This window comes from Marmota marmota, unplaced genomic scaffold (genome assembly GCF_001458135.2).
Source record: "Marmota marmota marmota unplaced genomic scaffold, marMar, whole genome shotgun sequence".
In the NCBI taxonomy this organism is placed as follows: domain Eukaryota; kingdom Metazoa; phylum Chordata; class Mammalia; order Rodentia; family Sciuridae; genus Marmota; species Marmota marmota.
In genome coordinates this window covers 23,077,847-23,095,017 of record NW_026000026.1, presented here as the reverse complement: position 1 = coordinate 23,095,017, position 17,171 = coordinate 23,077,847, and the positions used below count along the sequence as shown (strand labels likewise).

General features: G+C 35.3%; 1 protein-coding gene across 10 annotated transcripts in view; it reads right to left on the bottom strand.

Moving 5' to 3' along the window:
- Ncoa6 (nuclear receptor coactivator 6) overlaps positions 1–7,918 on the bottom strand; it is a 73,477-nt gene extending 65,559 nt beyond the window's left edge. For 6 of the 10 annotated variants that reach the window (XM_048811086.1, XM_048811088.1, XM_048811092.1 and 3 more), the window contains exons 1-2: positions 6,853–7,918; positions 6,071–6,236 (exon numbers count right to left, since the gene is read on the bottom strand). The gene's annotated coding sequence lies outside the window, so the exon portion shown is untranslated. The remainder of the gene's footprint in view (positions 1–6,070; positions 6,237–6,852) is intronic. The other 4 variants (XM_015481482.2, XM_015481451.2, XM_015481486.2 and 1 more) reach the window with 4 other exon arrangements.
- Positions 7,919–17,171: the final 9,253 nt, after the last annotated feature.

The window sequence follows — 17,171 nt, the reverse complement described above, 5'->3', positions numbered from 1 at the left end:
AAAAGGAATTTTAAAAGTAAGACCATAAAGAAAATCTTAACCTAAAAACCAACAATAGGACAATCAAATACTCTGATGACAATGCACTGAAATTATAAATTCAAAATAAAATCAAGAAATAAAGGTCTTTTCCATTGTAAAACAACAGCAAAACTTTGGACTGAGGTTTTAAAAATTACAAATCAGAACTGCCAATTTCTAGAACCATAAGGAAATACTATACATAGAAACCTAAGAATATAGCCAGTTCAGTGAAGAAAATTCATAGCCATAAAACACCTTTACTGGGGGGCTGTAACTCAGTGATAGAGCATTTGCCTAGCATGTGTGAGGCACTGGGTTCAATCCCCTGCATCACATAAAAATAAATAAATAAAATAAAGGCATTTGTCCATCTACAACTAAAAACATTTAAAAAAAATACCTTTATTGGAGAACAAAAAGAAGGAAAATAAGTGACTTAAATACCTGACTCAAAGTTATAAAAAAAGCAATAAAGTGAACTGAAAGAAAGCACAGACAAATTTATTAAGTCATATGATCTGCCCAGATTGAGTCAAGAAGATACCCAACTTAAACAGACCAATATCAAGTGAGGAAATAGAAGCCATCAAAAGATTACCAACCAAGAAGAGCCCAGGACCGGATGGATACACAGCCGAATTCTACAAGACCTTTAAAGAAGAACTAATACCAATACTCTTCAATTTATTTCAGGAAACAGAAAAAGAGGAAGCACTTCCAAACCCATTCTATGAGGCCAATATAACCCTGATTGCAAAACCAGACAAAGATACTTCAAAGAAAGAAAACTTCAGACTAATATCTCTAATGAACATAGACGCAAAAATTTTCAATAAATTAATTCTGGCAAATCGAATACAAAAACATATCAAAAAGATTGTACACTATGATCAAGTGGGATTCATCCCAGGGACACAAGGTTGGTTCAACATATGGAAATCAATAAATGTAATTCATCACATCAATAGACTTAAAGAATCATATGATCATCTCAATAGATGCAGAAAAAGCATTTGACAAAATACAGCATCTCTTTATGTTCAAAACACTAGAAAAACTAGGGATAACAGGAACATATCTCAACATCGTAAAGGCTATCTACGCTAAGCCTCAGGCCAACATCATTCTAAATGGAGAAATATTGAAGGCATTCCCTCTAAAATCTGGAACAAGACAGGGATGCCCTCTTTCACCTATTCAACAGAGTTCTTGAAACACTGGCCAGAGCAATTTGACAGATGAAAGAAATTAAAGGGATTCGTATAGGAAAAGAAGAACTTAAATTAGCTCTATTTGCTGACGATATGATTCTATACCTAGAAGACCCAAAAAACTCCACCAGAAAACTCACAGAACTAGTAAGTGAATTCAGCAAAGTAGCAGGATATAAAATCAACACCCATAAATCAAAGGCATTTCTTATATCAGTGACAAATCCTCTAAGAAGGAAATGAGAAAAACTATCCCATTCACAATATCCTCAAAAAAAATAAGATACTTGGGACTCAACTTAATAAAAGAGTTGAAAGATCTATACAATGAAACTACAGAACCCTAAAGAAAGAAATCAAAGAAGACCTTAGAAGATGGAAAGATCTACCTTGCTCTTGGATAGGCAGAATTAATATTATCAAAATGACCATACTACCAAAAGCATTATACAGATTTAATGCAATTCCAATCAAAATCCCAATGGCATTCCTCATAGAAATAGAAAAAGCAGTCATGAAATAAGAGACCCAGAATAGCTAAAGCAATCCTAAGAAGGAAGAGTGATGCAGGTGGTATCACTATACCAGACCTTAAACTATACTATAGAGCAATAGTAACAAAAAGAGCATGATACTGGCACCAAAACAGGCTGGTAGACCAATGGTACAGAACAGAGGACATAGAGACTAACCCACAAAATTACAATTATCTTATATTAGACAAAGGTGTCAAAAACATGCACTGGAGAAAAGATAGCATCTTCAACAAATGGTGCTGAGAAAACAGGAAATCCATATGCAACAAAATGAAATTAAACCCCTCTCTCTCACCATGCACAAAACTTATTAGGCTCCAACTTCCTTAATAAGACTCCTATAGCGTAAGAATTAAAACCAAGAATCAATAAATGGGATGGAATCAAACTAAAAAGTTTATTCTCAGCAAAAGAAACAATCTGTGATGTGAACTGAGAGCTTACATCCCGGGAGCAAATTTTTACCCCTCACACATCAGATAGAGCACTAATCTCTAGGGTTTATAAAGAAGTCAAAAAGCTAAACACCAAAAAAATAAATAACCAAATCAACAAATGGGCCAAGGACCTGAACAGACACTTTTCAAGAAGAGGATATACAGTCAATCAACAAATATATGAAAAAATGCTCATCATCTCTAGCAATCAGAGAAATGCAAATCAAAACTACTCTAAGATATCATCTCACTCTAGTCAGAATGGCAGCTATTATGAAGACAAACAACAAGTGTTGGCAAGGATGTGGGGAAAAAGGTACACTCATACATTGCTGGTGGGACTGCAAATTGGTACAGCCAATTTGGAAAGCAGTATGGAGATTCCTTGGAAATCTGGGAATGGAACCACCATTTGACCCAGCTATTCCTCTCCTCGGACTATACCCAAACTACTTAAAAACAGCATACTACAGGGACACAGCCACATCAATGTTTACAGCAACACAGTTCACAACAGCTAAACTGTGGAACCAACCTAGATATCCTTCAGTGGATGAATGGATAAAAAAAAGTATATGTATACACACACACACACACACACACAAAATGGCATATATACACAATAGAATTTTACTCAGCATTAAAAAAGAACAAAATCATGGCATTTACAGGTAAATGGATGGCGTTGGAGAAGATAATGCTAAGTGAAGTTAGCCAATCTCAAAAAAAAATGCAGAAATGTTTTCTATGATATAAGGAGGTTGACTCATAGTGAGGTAGGGAGGGAGAGCATGGGAGGAGTCAATGAATTGGGGTGGGAGGGAAAGGGAGGGGGCAGGGGATTAGCAAGGATGGTGGAATGTGATGGACATCATTATACAAAGTACATGTATGAAGGCTTGAATTGGGTGTCAACATACTTTACATACAAAACAAAGATATGAAAAATTGTGGTATATATGTGTATTAAGAATTGTAATGCAAAAAACCCAAAATACATGTATAAAGGCATAAATTGGCGTGAATATACTTTATATACAGAGATATGAAAAAGTGTACTCTTCATGTGTAATCAGAATTGTAATGCATTCCACTGCTGTCGTGTATTTAAAAAAAATAAAATCAATAAAAGAAAAAAAAGACCTTTATTGGGAACAAAAAGAAGGAAAATAAATGATTTAAATTCCTGATTCAAAGTTATAAAAAAAAGCAATAAAGTGAAATGAAAGAAAGCAAAATTTAAAAAATCAATATAGATAAAATAGAAATCAATCACTGGAAGAAAAAATTAAAAAAAGTTAAACATCTAGTTAACTTAATTAAGTAAAAAGGGAGAAAATTCAAATATGTAAAATGGCAAGAAACAGAAACAGAGGAAATAAAAGGGATCACTGAGATAACTTTGCTCAAACTTTTATTGATATGTAAATATGCTAAACCCCCATGAACCACATACAAATTTAATACAAAATACAATTAACCCTTTGAAGAACATATAAGTCTAATGATCTGACACTGTTCCAGATATATATATATATATATATATAAAAACACGTGTGTGTGTGTGTGTGTGTGTGTGTTTGTGTACTGGAAATTGAAGCAGCTAGGGGTGCTTAAATACTGAGCCATATCCCCAGTCCTTTTTATTTTTTATTTTGAGACAGGAGCTGGCTAAGTTGCTTAGGATCTCACTAAATTGGTCAGGCTGGTCTCTTACTTGCAATCCTTATGACTCAGCCTCCCAAGTCACTGGGATTACTTACAGGCATGAGCCACCATGTCCAGACCAGAGCAATTTTTAAAAAAATAAAATCAAAGGCAGAGAGCTACAAACCAACCCTTTTTACAGTGATACAAGATTCTAAATCAAATTTTAAATAGATCCTGACAGTATATTAAAATATAATGTATCATGAAGGCTGGAGTTGTGGCTCTGTGGTAGAACACTTGCCTGGCATGCATGAGGTCCTGGTTCAATCCTCAGCGCCACATATAAATAAATAAATAATAAAAAAGATTCAATGACAACTAAAAAATATTTTTTAAAAAAGATAATGCATCATAATAAAGTGAAGACTGTTCTACAAGTTTAAGGAAGACTTGTTATTAGGAAATTAAGGGGAGAAGTTATATGATCCTCTCCATAGATACTGTAATTTGAAAAAATTCAAGAAACATTCCTGATATTTTTTTTTTTGGGTGTGGTGTTGGGGATTAGAACCCAGGGTCTTCTGCATGTGAGAGGCACACACTCTAAAACAACAGAGCTATATCCCCACTCTAATAATCATATTTTTAAAACGTCAAATAAATTAGTATATAAGTGCTTCCTTAACATAATAAAATGTAGCTCTCAGCACAGAGGCAGGGCTAGGGGGTATAGCTCAATGGCAAAGTACTTGCATGCATGATGCCCTGAGTTCATTCCCTAGCACCACCATCAGTCCAGAACCCGCCCCCCCCCAAAAAAAAACACTTTTCATTCATCAAATTAGCAAAAATCCAAAAATTTGATAATGTATTGTCTTGGCAAGGTTATGGAAAAAACAGGCACTCTCGTTTAATTGTTGGTGGTAGTGCAAATCAGTGTTAATGCCAGCAATTAGGTAATATATATCAAAACATCAATTACAGGGGCTTGGGTTGTGGCTCAGCGATAGAGCACTTGCCTCGCATGTTCGAGACCCTGGGTTCGATCCTCAGCACCACATAAAAATAAATGAATAAAATAAGGGATTTGTGTCCAACTACAACTAAAAAAATTAAAAAATAAAAATAAAAAATAAAGATATTGTGTCCAACTATAACTAAAAAACATTTTTTTAAAAATATCAATTACATATACCACTAACAAAATGATTCCACTGTTAGATAGTGATCTGACAGATACACCTGTCAAAAACAAAAGGACAGGGCTGGGGTTGTGGCTCAGTGGTAGAGCGCTCTGCCTAGCGAGGCCCTAGGTTCTATCCTCAGCACCACATATAAATAAATAAATAAATAGATAGATAGATAGATAGATAAAATAAAGCTACTTATTGTGTCCAACTACAACTAAAAAATAAATATTAAAAAAATGGTACAAGGTATTCACTCCATACTGTTTTCATCCAGATGCCCACCAATAGGTACTGATCAAATCCATAAAAATGAAATGTAATAAACAGAAAAGAAAAAAAAAAAAGAAATGCAGTGAGCAAGAATAAGGATGCTGTCTGTGCTGCTATGTGGAAAGATCTCCAAGGTATATTGTTGGGAGAAAAAAAAACAAGGAGTAAATCATTAAATACAATATGCTATTTTTTGTGAGAAAATAATATTCTACAGGTTAATTACTGAAACTAAAGAGAATCTGGAGCTTCCTGAATTCTGCAGTAGCTAAAACTTGCAGAAATATTGTTATATACCAGGCACTGTTTTAAGCACTTTGCATTATTAATTCAATTAATCCCCTCAAAACGACCATGAAATAGGTTCTATTACCTCCATTTACAAAAGAGGAACTAAAGCACAGAGATGTTAAGTAACTTGCTTAAGACTATACATACAGCCAGAGTGTGCCCAGGCAATCAGATTCTAAAAGCAGGGCTCTTCACTACCACACCACACTATATAACCTACTTGAATATTTGGTAAAAGCATACTCTTAGCTCCTGAGAGACTGATGATTTCATTCATTCATTCAACAAACATTTAAGTATGCAAAACATGCCAGGTACCATTCTCAATGCTAAACATATAATGATGATAAAAATACAGACACAGTCCCACCTTTTATGGAGTATAGTAAGAACTTGGGCTTAAAGCACACGATTCTTAAATTGATTTATCCCCTTATTTATATATTTATCCAAATACTTACATGGGGACAGGGTGGTGGGGAGTCACCAGTTGCAAAGTGACCAGTTCTGCTTTAACTAGCTAGAGCAGTGGTTCCCAACTTTTTGGCACTTGAGAATCACCAAGGATCCTTTTAAAATTCCAATGCCCACGTCAATTCCATACATCTAGGGCAATTAAATCACAATCTGGGCAGTGGGGACAGAGACAAAGACATCAGTAGTTTTCCAAGAACCCTGTGGATGACTGCAATATGAAGAAAAGTTTGAGAAATCACTGAGCTATAGTTTTTAATCTGTCTGAATAATGGTAAAGGTCATTCATGATAACACAGAAAGAGATAGCTGAATATAAACAAAAAGTATATCCACTTGTCCTTCTGAGATCTGCTAAGTAGCTACCCCTCCACCTCATGTTATAAATTCTGAGAACATCAGAAAGGGCCAAATAATTATTTTCTTTTCTGGTTTTATCTATACCTCTACTCCATTCCTTCCAAAATCATGGACAACTGAGAAATTTACCTTTTTGTCTTTTTCTGGTTCTTTCTATGGAACCAATGAAGAATTCTGCCATGTTATACCTATTCAACACAAGTGACTGCTTTTCTATTAAGCAGATCTCATTTAGTTGGTTTGGATCCAACCCGCATGCCACCTATAGCTTGGCAAAGTAAAGTACCTTATGAATGCTGAGATCAAAATAAATTCTTTTTAAAAAGTCTATTTCTAATTCAAAACTTTAAGTTGAAACAAAGTCTTTTTAAAATAATACATTTGTTTGTATTCTAGAGAAGCAACAGACCTGTTTAAGAACTCTCTGACCACTCTCAGAAAAGATAGTCAGTAGGACCCCTCTCCATTCCTCCCAGGACCTAGACAAAAAGGAAAAAGGGCAAAGAGGAAGAAGAGAAACGTCAGAAGAAAAGACCAAACATAAACCCAATAAATCTATTTAAAGTAAATTTTTGTAACTGGCCAAATTCCATCTGTCACTGTTTCTTATAATTTTATTCTAGAAAGTGTTGTAAAAGACCCAAGATGATCTCTAGTCCAGTGGTTTTTAACAAAGAAAGCTTATTATAATCCCAAATAAAACTCAAGATATTTTCAAAATACTTCTGTATTGGTTAAAAAGTATGTTCATTTTGTAATTCATTATCCTTATGATTTGTGCACTTGTCTTTATGTGTGTTATACTTTACAATTAATACTTTAAAAAAAAAAAAAAACAGATACAGCACATGTATCTTGGGCAGAAACCCCTACAGATTCTAATTAAGTAGATACAGAAACAAGAGTCCCATGGAAGTTTTGTGATTTGGCCTAGCTCACAGATGTTTAGCTACAGATCTGTACTTCTTGTCACTGTCCTTCTGCTTCAAAACTGTAAATATGCTGACATCATATTTTTAATTTAACATTTTTTCTCCTACTTATCTGAAAAATTATATTACAAGTGACAACTGCAAAAACAAGGAAGTAAATTAATGAAAAACACAGATTTCCCAAGTTATCGCAGCTGTTTCACCATACACTTAAGAGAATTAAACATCTAATGCAATGCAACTATTTCCTAACCTGGGTACCCATTTTTTTTTTTTGATGCTCTCAATAATCTGTTGAGTAATATGTCAAATTATTAGTAGTAAAATCAACTAGGTACATATGCAAAATATACTAGCATTATTCATGATAATGGAACATAAGGTGAATTAGAAAGAGGGCTAGGCTGAACATGGCAAGGTAGGTGTGCCCTGGGATCTAATTGTGGCCTTCCTTAAAGTTGTATTATTTGGTCGTACAATCACTATGGAAAGCAATATGGAGATTTCTCAGAAAACTCGGAATGGAACCAGCATTTGACCCAGTCATACCACTTGTAGGTTTATACCCAAAGGACTTAAAATCAGCATACTACAGTGACAAAGCCACATCAAGGTTTATAGCAGTTCAAATTCACATTAGCTAAACTATGGAAACAACCTAGGCGTCCTTGAATAGATGAAGAAAATGTAGTATATATACACAATGGAATATAACTCAGCCTTAAAGAAGGATGAAATTATGCATTTGCAGATAAATGGATGGAACTGGAGAATATTATGCTAAGAGAAGCCAATCCCAAAGAACCAAAGGCTGAATGTTTTCTCTGATATGTGGATGCTAATTCACAATAAGGGAGGGGGAAAAACAGAGGTATTTTGGACTAGACAGAGGGGAGTGAAGGGAAGGGAGGGGACATGAGGGTAGGAATGATAGCAGAATGAACCAGACATTATTACCTTAAGTGCACGTATGATTACATGATCTGTGTAACTCTACATCATGTACAACCAGATGAATAAGAAGTTATATTTCATTATGTATGCTGTATCAAAAAACATTCTACTGTCATGTGCAACTAATTAGAACAAATTAAAAATATTTTAAAATTTTAAAAATAAAACAAAAAAAAGTTGAATAATTTGGGGCAGGACACAATCTGAGTCTAGGAATCTTAAATTTGAAAATGAAAAGATAGTTCACTAGAGCTAGAGCTAAATAGAATCTCTCCATTTAGATATAAAAAAGCTTAAGGATTATTTATCAAGTAATTTAATTATTCTTCAGTCCCAGTGGGAATAAGAACTGTGACAACCTTTGAGAAAATCAAACTGGAAATTCATAATAAAACTAAAATAAACTGAACTTTTAACCTATATTTGGGGCTTATCCTACAGAAGTAAAAGCTCCATTTCATAAAACTATATGCACAGAATGGCTACTGGGGCCTAGTGTGGTAGCCCATGTCCATAACTTCAGCTATTCGAGAGACTAAGGCAGGAGGATCACAAGTTTGAGAACAGCCTGGGAAACTTAGCATGACCCTATCTCAAAATAAAGTTTAAGGGCTGGGGGTGTGGCTCAAGCCATAGTGCGCCGCCTGGCATGTGCAGGGTGCTGGGGTCGATCCTCAGCACCACATACAAATAAAATAAAGATGTTGTGTCCACCAATAACTAAAAAATAAATAATAAACATTAAAAAAAATAAAAAAATAAAGTTTAAAAAAGGGCTGGGGGCATGACTCATTGCTTGCCCAGTATGTGGAGGTTTTAGTCTTCCAGTACTAAAAAAAAATCTGAAAACACACTGAGCAAAAAAACAATACAAATGGAATATTATGTAGCTAGTAAAAAGGGGGAACTAGATATTTCCTTAATGATTTAGAAGGAAATGTATAATTCAGCTTGTTGCAATAAACATATACTGTGTTTGTGGTTTGAAAGGAAAATCCTATTGAATTCATAACAGAAAAGAAATAATAAGAAAAAATTGACTACAGGAATAACAGAAAAAATAGTTATATAAAATTGATAAAGAATTGTTATATAAAGGACAGCTAAATGAAATATTCAGAGATTAAGGAATAAAACCAAAATCTAGCTGGGTGCGGTGGTACATGTCTGTAATTCCAGCGGCTCAGGAGGCTGAGGCAAGAGGGTCGAAAATTCAGAGCCAACCTCAGCAACAGTGAGGCACTAAGCAACTCAGTGAGACCTTGTCTCTAAATTAAAAACAAAATAGGGTTGGGGATGTGGCTCAGTGGTTGAGTGCCCCTTAGTTCAATCCCTGTTCCCCCACTTCCAAAACAAACAACAACATCAAAAAACCCCCAAAGTCTAAGTACTTTTTGGGTGAGGGTATAAAGCAATTTTTATCAACTCAAAATTTTTCCCCTATTTCACAAAGAAAAATAAGTGTTTTACTCAAGAGTTCTGTATTTTTTAGGTTTGTCTTCTTAAAATGCTCTTTTAAAAAAGCAAACACAAATCACCACAAAATCCTGTCAAATAAATGTCTGTTATTTTATTGTTGCAATCTGTAATTCTTTCTTTTTCTTGGTTAAGTTTTATTTGTTTTTAGCTATATCCTAACACTTCAAATTTATCTTTTATAACAATGTACCATTCTTTTTATTATTTATTTATTTTTTTTAGTTGTAGACGGACACAATACCTTTATTTACTTATTTTTACATGGTGCTTAGGATCAAATCCAGTGCCTCACATGTGCCAGACAGCCCCAACAACACTCCATTCTTTGTTACATCAAATAAAATTTTACATGCATAGTATAAACATAAAAGGAAAACAGATTTATACTGAATAAGTAGTCAAATGATATGAAAAATAAGTGCTAGTAGATGAGCTATACTGAACATTTTTACTTGAAAATTGATCACCACTGATAAAAATTTCTAAAAACATATTTGCTAGTAACAACAACAAAAAAGCAACTTTACAATGATTACCACCTTAACCCTGTGATCAAACTTATCAATAACAATGAAACAGATGGGTTGGGATTGTGACTTAGTGGTAGAGCACTTGCCTGGCACATATGCACTGGGTTCAATCCTCAGCACTGTATAAAATATAAATAAATTATAATTTTAAAAGTAAACAGATTAAACTCATCTTTTTAAAATAAAAAACAGTGGGATATTTATATACTTCATGATATGATGCAAAGTAAAGAATATTTGTCAAAATATGTAAGCAAAATCTAAATCAAGTCTTTAGAATTTAATGCATAAGCTTCTAACCTTCCAGTTTAGGAAAATACAAGGAATAAAGGTACAAGTTAAAGGTCACAAAGAAAAAAAAATCAGGTAAATCCAGAGTATGGGACATAAACAAGAAAACTACTGCTCCGATGTCAACAATGCCATGGAAAAAAGTGGGAGTAGACACAGACAGGATATAGGAAGCATTCTATGTAAAATAATAATTTTTTAAAAGATTATAGATATGGGCTGGAGATGTAGCTCAGTGGTACAGTGCTTAACCTAGCATGTACAAGGTGCTGGGTTTGATCCCCAGCCCAACAACAATAACAAAAGACTACAGGTATAACAACAGACAAATGCAATGCATGGGCCCTTAATTTTATTCCATTTCAAACAAGTCTCCAAAATAGCTTTTTTGGAGAAACTTAAACATAGATTTAATGTTAGATAGTATCAAGGAATTACTTAATTACAGACTTTTAAAAAAATTTTTTAATATTTAATTTTTTTTTAGTTTTCAGCGGACCCAACATCTTTGTATGTGGTGCTAAGGATCGAACCGGGCCGCACGCATGCCAGGTGAGCGCGCTACCACTTGAGCCACATCCCCAGCCCTTAATTACAGACTTAATGTTAGATAATATTAAGAAATTATACCTAATTTCATTAGGTGTAAAATTGCATTGTGATCATGTAGGAGAATGTTCTTATTTGTAAGATATGTGAGGCTAAGTATTTAAAGGCTTGTATCACGATGTCTTTATTTTTATAAGGTTTAACATAATATATTATTAAGCATATGGCAACATGTTGGATATAGGTGGTAGGTATTATTTCTGGTGGTTTTTTATATGTTTGATATTTTTTTATGATAAAACATTTAAATATTTTTTTAAAACCCACAAAACTGTGAGGCATCACTAGAACACTAGAAGAAAAAAATTTACAAAATACAACATTAACTAGTAGCTAGTGGTGAGAAAAATTGGTGGCCATTCTAAAGAATAATCTGGCAATATGGTTGGTTAAAAAATTATATCCTTGGGCTGGGGCTGTAGCTCAGTGGCAGAGTGCTTGCTTATTTGTGTGAGGCACTGGGTTTGATCCTCAGCACCACATAAAAATAAATAAAATAAAATAAAGGTATAGTGTCCATCTACAACTACAAAAAAAAATTTTTTTTTTAAATGATATCCTCGGGCTGGGGATATGGCTCAAGTAGTAGCGCGCTTGCCTGGCATGCATGAGGCACTGGGTTCAATCCTCAGCACCACATAAAAATAAAATAAAGATATTGTGTCCACCTAAAGCTAAAAAAAAAAAAAAAAAAAATTAATTAAAAAAAAAGATATCCTTAACCCTGATTAAATAAATCACTTCAGGGAATATATTCTAAGAAAAAATAGGGGGGAAGTTTTATAAAAAGATGTTATAACAGTATAATTGATAATTACAAAACAAAAACAAACTGAAAATCATTCAAATGCCAAATTATCAAGTTTGATTATTATGTATCCACTAAAAATGATACAGAGACATGTAGAAAACTGCATCACCCTATTGCCAAATAAAAAAACACTATCATGAGGCCATGGATTAAATCTCCAGCAGCATACACACACAGACTACAAAATCTCTGTATGAATTAAACATGTAAAGACTGTATAAGTATGATAATGACTGGGCTGGGAATTTAGCTCAGTTGGTAGAGTGCTTGCCTCCCATGCACAAGGCCCTGGCTTCAATTCCCAGCACCACACACACAAAAAAAAAATACTGTTATGTGCTTGTAATTTTTAAACACAGTTTTAAAAATTTCATGGGCGCACATGTCCTTAAAGAAAATATGAACAATGCAAATACAAAATGAGGAAAAACTGCCCAGGCACAAATAAGGAAAAGCACCTGAGGGCTATTACTGCCCACAATTTGAATGAGTATTCGCAATCTGAGTATAGTCCTATTGTGAACAAAGCCAACATAACCACCATTAAAAAGAAACAGAAAGATAGCCAGGTGTGATGGTGCCTGGGGAGACTGAGACAGGACTATGAGTTCAAAGCCAGCCTCAGCAATTTATCGAGGCCCTAAGCCAACTCAGCAAGACCTTGTCTCTAAATAAAATATAAAAAAGGGCTAGGGATGGGGCTCAGTGGTTAAGCACTCCTGGGTTCAATCCCTGATATCAAAAAAAAAAAAAAAAAATGAAGGAAGGAAGGAAGAAAGAAAAAGAATATATCACTGGCAGTACATAGTCTGCATCATAATCTGTATCAATAGACAGTATCTCAATTCTCTCCACTAGTCAGATATTTTTAAAACTATGGAAAAACTAAACAAAGTTCAGACAAAAATCAAGAGGTAAAGGATAGAATGAAAAGGAGGTGAGTTCGAAGAAAAGTTTGAAAGAAAATGAAGGGGCTGAGGTTTTGGCTCAGAGGTAGACTGCTCGCCCAGCATGTGTGAGGCGCTGGGTTCGATCCTTAGCCCCACATAAAAATAAAACAAATAAAAATAAAGGTATTGTGTCCAACTACAACTAAAAAATTTTTTAATTAAAAAAAAAAAAAAAGAAAAGGAAAGGAAAGCATAATTAAACTGAAACCCACGGAGAGGCTTTTGAACAGACCCTGAAAAGCTGATGTCTGTCTTAATGTCCACAGATGACTGACCAAGAGAAGAGTCTAATAAAATACCCTAAGTTTGTTGGGTTTATTTATTATTTATTTATTTTTAGTAATAGTTGAACACAATACCTTTATTTTATTTATTTATTTTTATGTGGTGCTGAGGCTCAAACCCAGGACCTTGCAGAAGCTAGGTGAGCACTCTACCACTGAGCCACAATCCCAGTCCCTGGGTTGATTTTTTTATAAGAGGATTTCTTGACCATCCTGATGAAGTTATTGGCATAAGTAAATAAGGACGGCTGGGTGTGTTTAATCATGAACCATCTGCTTTTCTTAGGGTATTTACTTAACTATGATCACCTGGTCATAAAATCACTCTAAAGCTTCAATTATCCAAAGCTGGAATCAGTCATCCAGTATTTTAAAATTCTACGGTGACATCTCTCCCCAGCTCCACTCCTACCCGTCATGCCTCAGCAACGTTCAATTGTCCTAGACCTGTCCAGAGCCCCAAACTACCCAGGCTTCATCTCTCTACAACTCCTCAACACACCAGCAAATCAGACTTATATTTCATTATCTAATTATTCTTTATCCTTTCCCATATCTGTCATTTCCCTTGTTCATTTCTCCTTCACTACACTTGTTGCAATCTTACCCTTCCACTTGTAAATTTTAATTTAAGGCCGCTTTGTCATCTCAAATGCTACCTGTTATGGACTGAATTATGTCCCTGGCAAAAAGATATGCTGAAGTCCTATCCTTTAGTATCTCGAATGTGACTTGATTTGGAAATAGGATTACTGCAGATGCAATTAGTTAAGGCAAGGTTATACCAGAGTATAAGTATTAAGAGCTCTTAATTCATTTTTTCCTTATAAGAAGGAAATTTGGACACAGAGACAAAGATAAACAGAGAACTTGGTGGACAACAGACACTAGAGTAATGCACTAGCAAGTAATGTACTTCCACCAAGAATTGATGGAAGCTAGGAAGAGACAAGGAAGAATTCCACTCAAAGTCTCAGAGGGAGCATGACCCTGCTGATACCCTGAATAGAGGTTCCAGCCTCCAGAACTGTGAGAGAATAAACTTGTTATCTGTTTGTTTATTGCAGTACTGGGGATTGAAGACAGGGTGTCACCCTGTCTCAAAATAAAAAATAGAAAGGGCTATGGGTATAGCTCAGTGATAGAACACCCCTGGGTTCAATCTCTAGTACCATTTTAAAAAACAGAATAAGAGTCTTTCACTGGGCTGGGGATGTGGCTCAAGGGGTAGCGCTAGCCTCAAATTTTCAATCCTCCTGCCTCAGCTTCCCATGTCACTGGGTCTACAGGTGTGCATCACTGAACCCAGCAAGACTCATACTCTATAAGAAACATTCCTAGATTTAAATTTCCTTATTATATTAATATATAATCATATTGCACTCTTAGCTAATGTACACAATGGGAAAGGATATTTATTTAAAAGACAAATCAGGATCTACTGATTGATGCATTGTTATGTCTATAAGATGCCTATTTATCTAAAATCTTCCCACATTTACTGGTATTTGGTGGTTAACCACAGTGCCTTTGAATTTTTCTAAGTGAAAAAAAAAATTTTGAGAGAGAGAGAGAGAAAAAAATTTTTTTTAGTTTTCGGCGGACACAACATCTTTGTATGTGGTGCTGAGGATCGAACCCGGGCCGCACGCATGCCAGGTGAGCGCGCTACCCCTTGAGCCACATCCCCAGCCCAGTGAAAATTTTAAGTCTGAATTTTTTTATAAGAGCCACAGCCTTAGGGCTGGGGTTGTGGCTCACCGGTAGAGCGCTCACCTAGCATATGCGAGTCAAGGCACTGGATTCGATCCTTAGCACCACATAAAAATAAATAAAGGCATTGTGTCCAACTACAACTACAAAAATTAAAAAAAAAAAAAAAAAGAGCCACAGCCTTTCTTCTATACAACAATTAAAATTACAGAAAGGGAGTCAGGCATAGTGGCACACCTGTAAATCCAGTTACCCAAGAGACTGATGCAGGAGGATACAAGTTTGAGGCTAGCCTGGGCAATTTAGTGAAACCCTGTTTCAAAATAAAAAGGACTGGGATGTATTTCCGTGGTAAAGCACTTGTCTTATATGTGCAAGCCCTGGGTTCAATCCCTAGTACTATAAATAAATAAACAAACACATAAATAAAATGGAAAGGGACTTAACATAATGAACAGAAACTTTATTCACAAATACGTAACTATTTCTTCCTGTGAGATATTGCTGTCTGGTCTTTAGAAAATGTATATAAATGGGTACCATGGAACTAATATTCAACAGTTTCAATATCAGTAAAGAAATTGGTTAATGGGAACTTTTGTTGCTTCTCTGTGTGTATGTTGGGGGTGTTGCTGCTGGCTAGTGAGAATTACAAATCTAAATGCCTGTTTATAGCATGAGTACCCTGTGAATTTGGTGATCATTAATATTATTAACTGACATAGTTAATATTATTAACTAAATATACTATTTTCACTAACAGAATATATAAACCACATCTTCAAGTTAAAGAGTGAGCAGGGAGGGAGTAAACTGGTTCCATCTTTATCATATCAGTTTCTCCCCATGCTGATCCTGTACTTCACAATCAGGATTCTTTTTCTAATGGGCAGATTTCATTATATCACTGTATGGCTAAAAACTTTTTATGGCTTCCTACTATTTAGCAATCAAATCCAAACTTCTCAGTTTCCTACAAAAAAGAATATTCAAAGCCTTCCAGGATTTGGGAGCATAGTATGTAGAGATCAGGAAGACAGGCTTTGCAATTAGACTGCCTGGACTCAAATTCTTCATCAATTGTTAGCTCTATTCCTCAGTTTCTTTTTCTGTAAAAAGGGAAGAAAAAACAGTGCCTATCTCACTAGGTTGTTGTGATAATTAAATAAAATACCACTGGTGAAATGTTCAGCAGATTATCTAGCAAAAGCAAGCCAGCAAAAATTGTGCCCTACAGGCCAGGGCACGGTGGTGCATCTCTGTAATCCCAGCAGCTCAGGAAGCTGAGATATGAGGGCGAATTTAAAGCCAGTCTCAACAAAAGTGAGGTGCTAAGCAACTTAGTGAGACCCTGTCTCTAAATAAAATACAAAAAAATAGGGCTGGGGATGTGGCTCAGTGGTTGAGTGCCCCTGAGTTCAATCCCTGATACCCCTGCTCAAAAAATAACAACAACAACAACAAAATTGTGCACTACAATTTTTCAAAGTTTTATTTTTTTAATTTTTTAGGTACCAGGGATTGAACTTAGGGATACTCGATCTCTGAGCCACATCCCCAGCCCTATTTTGTATTTTATTTAGAGACAGGGTCTCACTGAATTGCTAGCACCTCACCATTGCTGAGGCTGGTTTTGAATTCCTGATCCTCCTGTGTCAGCCTCCCACACTGCCAGGATTGCCACTGTGCCCAGACTCCAAGTTTTATTTTATCTACTACTATTGTTGCTGCTGATCAATTTCTGTTTCCAGCTAAAAACAACTTCACAACCATCCTAGGTGATGACCCTGTTCTCCAGGTGAACTGGTTTCTCTTAAGAACCAATCACTATACTCAAGTTTTCACTCAGCCTGGAAAATACTGTTTCATTTGCAAGTATTAAGATCCTAATCATTCTTGAGAGCTCTGCTCATGGCCCACATCGTTCAAGGACCATACTCTGATATCTAAGCTCCATAACAAGTTACAGACACTTCTCTTCACACAAACCGTGGCTAGATTCATCTTGGTATCCTGTAGAGTTCTAGTCAATTTGCAGTGTACATGATAGGGCTCAATAAATGTTTGACAAGTGAATTTCTGTTTCCTCTCTCTCATGCAACCACTCTCTTGGACAATAGCTCCACATAAGAAATAAAAAGACCTCTTCTGCACTATTTCATAATTTGGACAGAG